The sequence below is a fragment of the Limulus polyphemus genome, unplaced genomic scaffold, assembly GCF_000517525.1.
Source record: "Limulus polyphemus unplaced genomic scaffold, Limulus_polyphemus-2.1.2 Scaffold5243, whole genome shotgun sequence".
In the NCBI taxonomy this organism is placed as follows: Eukaryota; Metazoa; Arthropoda; class Merostomata; order Xiphosura; family Limulidae; genus Limulus; species Limulus polyphemus.
In genome coordinates, this window is record NW_013670853.1 from 11,245 (window position 1) to 20,494 (window position 9,250).

The window sequence follows — 9,250 nt, forward strand, 5'->3', positions numbered from 1 at the left end:
TTCTTAGTTTTTTTCTCCATCTATTGAGAGATAACTGAACTTCCAAGTATTTCTTTCTTAGTTTTTTTCTCCATCTATTGAGAGATAACTGAACTTCCAAATATTTTTCTTAATTTTTTTTCCATCTATTGAGAGATAACTGATACCTTTATCAGAATAGAGCTGATCCACTTCTGTCAGATACTACCTGGCTGTCAAAGTTTTCCTACTTCACTATTTTGTGGGAAAATGATAAATAGGAAACCAAAATTTAGCAGTGAGTTCAATTTAAACATATATTACTTCCATATGTATTAATAGTTTTATATTCCGTCACTAGATAGCAGCACACAATGTTTTATACACGGACAGTTTTGGACTATTCCATGCACAAAATTAAGTTTTCTGTTCTATATCTTTTGAAAGTAGTAATTAAAAATGTGTTTTACTCAAAGTATATAAACCAGCTTAATTTATATATATAACAGTAATGTTATCCTGTTCTTCTAATACACGTATATTTGTGGGAAATAATAGAAAGGAAAACCACTACTTCGCAGTGAATTGAGTTTAAACATACATCACTTCCATATTTAATAATAGTTTTATATTTCGTCACTATGTTTTATACACCTACTGTTTGGAACTAATATGATATTTGTCGAAACAATTTCGCCAGAAATAAAGAAAAAATTATATAAGTTAATATTCAATGCATAAAGTAGCTGAAGTTTTTGTGCATTTGACAGATCTCTGTATACGTTATTGATGTCTGAGTTTAATAACACCAGTTTCTTAATTATCAAAACAATACATTATATAGCAGTCTTCTTCCCTTTAAATCTTCCTCGTGGACACCACTCCCAAAATAGACTTAATACCTAGCTTGGAGCATTCATACCTCAATGTTTTAGACTTCATCCACTGATATCACTCCCAATCTATTGAACACAGCAAATCCTAGGCCATGAAGTATGATACCATGCATACACATACGACTCCAGGGTCAGCCCCACTGAAGATTTGAAGGTAAAGAAAAATGGCTTTTCATTTCAGTCAAGAACTGGCGGACTACTAGAGGGTTACACCCGCTATACAGCGAGAAGATTTCAACAGAAGAGCATAGAAAACAAAAAAACAAAATGGATAAGTAATAAAATGTAAAGTATTGGAGGTCAAAGGATAAATTTTTTTTTCAAAGCATCACACAAAAAAATTGTTGAAAAATTATCTCTGTACATCTGATGGGGGATATGTTGGCTCATTGGATACAAAACTGGAAAGATAGAAGAAAGTAGATGATCGTTATAAACAGTATTCAGTCGATCTGGGTTACTATCACAAGTGGGATACCACAGGGCTCATTCATGGGACCTTTGCTCTTTTTGATTTATAGGAATGACATAAATGAAGTAATGGTCAATAAATTATTTAAATTTGCTAATGATATTAAGGTCTTGGGTGTTTCTGGCTGTGATGAGGATCAAAGGATTTGGATTATTTGGTGAGTTTGGCAAATAAATGGCAGATGGCTTTTCATTATAATATATAAAAGGTGATGCATGTAGGACATCATGGTTTGAATTACGAGTACGATCTTAATGGGAAAACCTTAACAGTGTAATTCTAGTTGACCAGTTTCTTAACCATCCAAGCAAGATGCTGTTGCTAGTAGCAGGGAACATAGGATTTCTCATTACATCTACAGAAATACTGAATAAAAATCAAAAAAAGGTTAGAATTCCATTGTGTAGGTCAATTTTTAGGTCACATTTGGCCACTATTGAACTAGGTGCAACTATAATATTGTTGGTTTAGCCACATTTGGGGTATTGTGTGCAGTCTCTGGTGTCTTTCCTTAGAAAGGATATTAAATTATTGTTAAGAGTTCAGAGGAGGGCTACTAAGATAATAACTGGGAAGGAAAGGTTGTCATACAAGAATAGGTTAAGATATCCAAGGTTGTTTTCTCTGGAAAAAGCAAGTTGGAGGGGATTTAACTTAGGTGTTTAAGCTTGTAAGGGGAATTGATAGTTTTGATGAATTATTTTTTTCATATTTAATGGTAAAACTAGGGGACACTGAATATAAAAAAAACTGACAAGGTAGGAGTCAGCTCCAGCTAAGACTGTTTTAGTTTTCTAACAGGGTGATTGGTCATTGGAACAGACTGTGGTAGATGAATTTAATTTAAGTGAATAATTGATAAATATTTGAATGGTAACAGTTTGATTAGTGTTTTACTTTTAGTTTAATATAGTGGATGGGATGGTTTAGATGGACAACAAACCCTTTGGGAGTAATGTTATGTTGCTAAGCCTAAGAAATGTTGTTATATTGTAGAATTACGTTACTATGCCAGGCTTATGGAGAAGTGTTGTTACAATGCCCAAGAAATGTTTTTATATTGTAAAATTACGTTTCTATGCCAGGCTTTGGTATTTTCCCATCAGGAATATGAACCAGCCAAGCATAAGTCTTGAACATCACAATCTCTTATTTACTTCTATAGCCTAATATTTAACGTTTTATAATGTATTTATTCTATTCTTGCTAAGTTTCTGTATTCCAATTAACACTAAAAGTTACAGCTTAATCCCAGGTTTTATATTTGAATATCAAAAGAAATTTATATTTATTAAACAATAATGTATTTATTTTTTGAAATATATAAGAAAATGAAAATAAATAAATATCGCAAATATTAATATACTTCAATGTCAGTGTTCACCATAAACTGACTTCGTCAGTAATTCACAATCACAACACATTGCAACTAACTATTCAGATTTAAATTTTTATTTTCTATGATTATATCCGCAATAGAAAAAAGATATTTTTCAATCAGAACTTAAAAGACTGTTGATATACTATCAGGTGACCAAAACGTAAATGACTTAGTCTTATCTCGATAAACAACGTCACAAGTCACTCACCTCCTTTTTCACCATACGCAGCAGCTTCTCCCGGTATTCCTTTTCTGAGAAAGAGAAGTTAAGATAAAATAAAACTACATATTTTTGTGCCAAACTGAACGAAAATAAATTTAAGACTTAAAACAGAGTTCAATACTCAACAAATATTAAAACATATTATTAGTGGTATTACCTGCCGCAACATGATCAGCCATTTTCAATAACCAACCCCACACCGGTATGAGTTCTCTCCCGCATGTGTTCGTACTGTCAAACACACTTGGTTTGGGTTCCAGCCGCGAGGATCATTTGTACAAATCCGCAGTTATCAATTAGTTCTATAAATTCCTTCAATAATTATCAACTGCAAAAGAAAATTTAACTTCAGAATAAACAGGACATTTAAGTATATACAACTTTCTATTATCACTAGAATCTCAAATTATTTAGGAATATACATTTACATTATTCCATAACAGGAAGAGGAGAAACCCACACTTCCGGTGCAATGATTTTGAAAAAGTGCGGTGGTTGTACAGTTGAGCAATTAATACTGCACAGTTGCAAAAACTTGGTCAACATGTCCGGATAAGTGTAATGTTACAAACATGGATATATTTTAATTGTATTGTTTTAAAAAGAATATATTTTCGGCAAATACTTTTACTGTGAGAGATTTTTGTTTATGAAATAACAGCTCCTATTTCAAGTGTTTCAGCTTTATTGAGCAGACAAAAATACGCCCAGTATTATGAAGCCTGATTACAGTGACATCTGTCGATGTGCTAAAGAACGTATTGTGATTATTGTAGGAAACTAATAGTTTTACACACCGCTTATTTTAACGTTGTTTCATTGTTTTAAACGGAGATGTATGAGTCTGAAATATTTAAGAAACATTTAAAACTATCAGGATGAAGGTATTTAGCTATAGAAAAAGTCAAATGCATTTTATGTTGAAATATAAATTAATTAATAATTTTTAATGAACACATAATATTTAGAGTATTATAAAGCTGTACATTTAACAAAAAAACCTACAGCGATAATTCTAAGGACTTATAACATTAAAATCCGGGGTTCGATTTCCCGTGGTTGAAACAGCAGATAGCCCAATGTGGCATTTCCCTAAAACAAACAAACAAACAGAAAACCTTGTTCGTCTTGTGAACCATTTTAAGATTTATGTGCTGCTGTTTCTTCCTCTCAGTTTTTATACCAATCAGTCTAAATTTAATGATACAGATTATTCAAGTCTCATTAACGTGAGGAAAAGCGGAACTTGATGGTAGATTTTTGAATAATTAGTTTTAAATAACAAAAGTTTCTCTTCTTTGGCCATAAAGAAAGAAATTGGTTATATCGCTACAGTATCGAGATTCAGATCTTGAAGACCTGAGAGGGTCAGGTTCCAGTGACCTCTTCCTCCCTCACTTCGCGCTAAGCTACTCGTTGGATATTTGCGCTAGCCATCCCTAATTTAAAAGTGATAGATTAGATGGTAGGTAGATAGTCAACACTGCCAACTCTTGGGCTACTCTTTTACCAAAGAAAAGTGGGATTCTCCATCATTTATAAAGCTCTCACGGTTGAAATGGCGAGCATGTTCGGTGATGGGATTTGTTAATGTACTGATGCAACATTTACTATAGACATGTAAACACTAATATAATCTAATCAATGTAAAAGTCAATGTGTGTTACGCCATGTTACGTTTGATTTCTCGAAATAGGAGGAATCATAAAGCTAAAATGCGTTTATCCAGATAGAACAGTTCGATTAATGTCTGCCCATTATGGTTTCAGTGATGGGGGTACAGCTCAAAAATACCCATTAGGCAGACGACATCCTCTTGTAAAATAGGCTGAAACTTTCAAAGGGATAGAAGCGATGAAGAAACAAGGGGTAACTGAATTAAATATTAATCTTAGGGCATCATATATTGTACACTGTACACATTGTACACACATATATATATAGATTCTTATAAAACATTTCAAGTTTTGTTTGTATTGCCTAAATAATAGACGAATCGAAGGTATCAAAAATTGGTCCTCACTTCATCCATCTTGCATTTTCGTTTGCATGATAATATAAATGGAATTAATTAATTTTCCATTCACTTTGCTGAAGTAGAGAAATTGAAATAAAAATGTGTTTGGGTAATTTAATTTCGTGAAGATTAACTTAGTTATTCGAAAGTAAGTACCCTAATGGTGATCCTGTTTTACCTCTACCTGCTTTAGGTTAAAAAAAAAAAAAAACAACTGACCATCTATTTCATTGTTTCTCGATGTTAATTTCCTATTGAAAACATTTTCGATGCTCACTTATTAGTTGACTGTTATCAACTCATCACATAACTACAGCTTACCAACCTCACTTACAAGAGCTATGGAGGTGTTACAGCTGAACAGTGTCATTACTTGCTAATAGAATATCAAGACAACTTCTCCAGTGAACCTCAATATTTAGACCAAACAAAGAAACTATCTCATAAGTTTGATACTGGAGATGCAGCCCAAAAATACCCATTAGGCAGACGACACCCTCTTGTAAATAAGGATGAAATTTTCAAAGAGATAAAGGCCATGAAAGAACAAGGAGTTACTGAATTAAATACTAATCTTAGGGCATCATATATACTGTACATTGAAGACGAAGGATGAATCATCAATGTTCTGTGTGGAAGACGACTGAAGTCACAAAGCAAGATGTATTTTTATTGTCGATAATTATGTTTACTTTGGAGGCTTTACTTGTTGAAAATGGTTTTCAACACAGGATCTGAAGAGTGGATATTGGCAAGTGCCAGTTGAGAAAGGAAGTAGAGAAAGACAGCCTTTACAGAAGGAAATGGATTGTGGCAATTGTTTTGAATTATGTAATGAAACCTACAACGACTAATAGAGTATGCTCATAGGTTTTCCCATGTGTGATTATGTTATCAAAGTTGATGAGTATGATGTTCTAAGGAAAGTTCTGGATTGGTTGAGAAAAGAGAACCTTAACTTAAATTCCAAGAAGCGTGAATTTTCCATCAACAGCTGAGATACCTGGGTTACATAGACTCATCTAAGATTGAATCTATTCAGAATTGACAAGCCCCAAAGAGCTTGCAAGACACAAGAGGATTTTTTGGACTGTCCTCTTACTATTGTAGTAAACTGTTCTGACACTGCTTTTACTGTATAAAAATTACTTAAACAAACAAATAAGTTTTGTTGGACTGCTGATTGTGAACAAGCATTCAACAAACTGAAAAAACAACAACAACAAACTAACCACTACTCCTGTGTTAACATACTCAATCTCGAAGATCCATTTATATTATTATACACACATAACCTTTTGTTTTGCGTACTCTTTTGACGACCACGGCTTATTACACTGCTGTATATTAACTAATATAGGCATAGTTTTAGCTGTCTTTAGTATTGGGTTACAAATAAAACGAAATACAATTAATTAAGGGGATATTTCCAGAAGCCACGTCTTCTAACTTCATCCAAGGTTACTGCATATGTATGCAATTGATGACCACATGCCAGGGTCAGAGCAATTAATAGGGAGGAAATTGTTTCTTAAAAACTCTGTATTAAATCTTGTTAGAATATTTTATTTAATGAATATAACTGTGGCTAGAAGGAACTTGAAACTGTCCTGCTAGGCACTGTATTTTATTTGGTGAATGCAATCATGTTACTTGTAGTTTGAGGTTTAACTACTGTTGCTCACTAGTTGAAGGATTACAATCACAAACTAAAAACTAAATTTGTTCTGAGGGGTATGAAGCTACCTTTAGTTTCATTTTATTTATTTAATAGTTAAAATATTTTAGTTGTATTAAAACTTGATACAGATGTTATTTTTGTATAAATAGTATAAACTATTTTCATACTTAAACTTTTTTTGCCATTTTGTATTATTGTACTTTTGATATAAAGAAAAATTAATTTTAATTGTACAATATAAAATCATTTAGTGGTGTATCACAAACACATAAGGATATTGCCGTTTTTACATAGACGGCAGGTTTTACTAAAACTTCAAAATTCTAATTTTTTTTTTTATAATGCATTCTTCTCAAGACTTATAATAAGCTTTACGCAGTTAATTTTCACGAGGTTTTAAGACGTCGACAGGTAATCCAATGTGTCAGAAAAATAAAACTAAGGTAACAGCACTCCGTAATGCACGTGACAATTTCAATTTAGGGTGGATTCTGATGCATCTTTTAATTCCCAATAAATTACGTAAACACACGGTTTGCACCTATAAAAATATTTGGACAAAAACTGCCAAAAAAACATTATGTATGGAAAATGTATCTGGCAATACCACAGTTACTGGCCTGAGATCTTCAAACTCACGTTGTACGTTTTTTTTTTGCAAGCATTTTATTGTTAACGATAGGTAACAGCGAGATAGGGTTAAATAAAATAAACGCTCTGATGATGTAAGAGCAACCCGTAAATTAAGAACACAAGTTACCGTTACGCAAATTAAAAATATATATCCACGCATTATGTAGTTAAATTTAAAGTGTAATTTGAAATTGCAGAAGCGTAAAACAAAAAATGTTTAATTATAATACAGGATGTTTCTAAATAAAATTAATGGTTAATATGATTATATCTCAAAAAACATTTCACCGGAAACACAGTACAACACGTGCCAAAGATGATTTTCCCCTCATTCTAAATCTGCATATCAAGCCTACTGTAAGCGCCATCTATTCTGGACTGTGTTCATCCTTATCTTTTAATGTGACACAATTTATTCATCTCAATCTTATACTGTCGAGAGAGAGAGGGAGGGGGGGGGATAACGAAAAATGACAGTTTGCGATAATAGCGAGTAAGGTTGGTCGGGGGGGGGGCGTCGCCAGATCTTTTCAAGGAAGACCGTTTATTAATCAACACAAGTAGGCCTAAGCAAGCCCTCGGGCGTTAGCAGTCCAGTTCGTAGTAAGGTTCGTGCCAAATTGATCGATTTGTTTGGTATTAACCACAAAACCTAACAATGGGCTATTTGTGCTCTGCCCACTGCGAGTATCGAATCCCCAAACTTGCCGTTAACAAACGAAAGTGGTTATGAAGTTATAAAACCACGTTTTGCAGTTTTAGGAGAACTGCATTTAATTTTAAGCGACCATCAAAATTTAGTTGAGATTCAAAAGAGGGCCGTTCGCACCTGATGACTCACCCAAGCTATGCCCATGCAGGTATGCAATATGGTGCTTAGGAAACAACCTATATACCAGGTACAAACTTTCATGAATAAAACTTGTTTTCCAATGATTTAATTTTCAAGTGACCATCAAAATTTAGTTGAGATTCAAGTTACTTTTTGAAGTATATGACAGGAAAAGGATTAAGTAACTATTTTAAGCTTTAAAATATTATGCAAAGCTGTTTACATACAGATTAGTTCAAAAGAAAATTGGCTCCAATATCACCGTCTAAACGTGTACAAAAACACACATACACAAAGTAACGAAAAGCTGGAAATCGCTTTCTGCTTATTCAGACCAATACTGTTCATTTTTCTGTAATTGTGGTAAAACAGTGCACAACAAATGGGTTAAAACAAAATAATTCCTTAATAGAAGATATCCAAACTTTACCGCCGACATAATATTTGACAGAAAAAAAAAAAAAGAATGAGTCGCCTGTAAAGTTGTCTTTCCATTCGAGTATTGTACTTCCTATGCAACCAACTGGTTTCAGTAATAACCTTTAATCACTCATTCGTTGCTTCTGAAACCAAATATCACATTGTGAAGGCTCGCTTTTTCCCGTAGATCAAATTACATAGAGATACCGCACACACAAACAAATAAATCATGTGATGTCACTAGTGTCCTGTGTAAACTAACCACTAACAAAGCTTAGCTCCAGAAAACATACAGCAAGATGGCTGACTTCCTCGAACAGAGCTTAGCTCATTAGAATCTACAGCATTATACAACTAGACAAAACAACCTGTTGAGAGCAAGCCTCAAACACTCAACATTCCAATCACAAAGCCAAAGAATTCGATCACACTTTATTTCACTGACCGAAGTTGTTTAAGAAAAATAAATATTTTTATATTATACAATAAGCTGTTGTAAAATCCTTTTGTTTGTTTGTTAAATCACTGTGGTGTAGTTTTAAAAACGCTGTTATCTTGTATATACACTTGTATTATTGTAAAATTAAATTCGTCAGATAAAAGGTAAAAATTAGCGTCGTAGGCAACAGTATGTTTTTCAAAGAAACTGTTAATTAAACTAAACACTCGCTATGTAATTATGATGATAACGTAAGAGTAGTGTTCTAATCAGGTCTTCTGTGTAAACACTCCTGTTA

At 33.1% G+C, this 9,250-nt stretch overlaps 1 long non-coding RNA gene across 1 annotated transcript in view; it reads right to left on the reverse strand.

The window, feature by feature from the left end:
• The window catches only part of LOC106472321, a 10,789-nt gene extending 7,599 nt beyond the window's left edge, over positions 1-3,190 (reverse strand). Inside the window, exons 1-2 of the long non-coding RNA XR_001291595.2 lie at positions 3,088-3,190; positions 2,916-2,959 (exon numbers count right to left, since the gene is read on the reverse strand). This is a non-coding gene — a long non-coding RNA (uncharacterized LOC106472321). The remainder of the gene's footprint in view (positions 1-2,915; positions 2,960-3,087) is intronic.
• Positions 3,191-9,250: the final 6,060 nt, after the last annotated feature.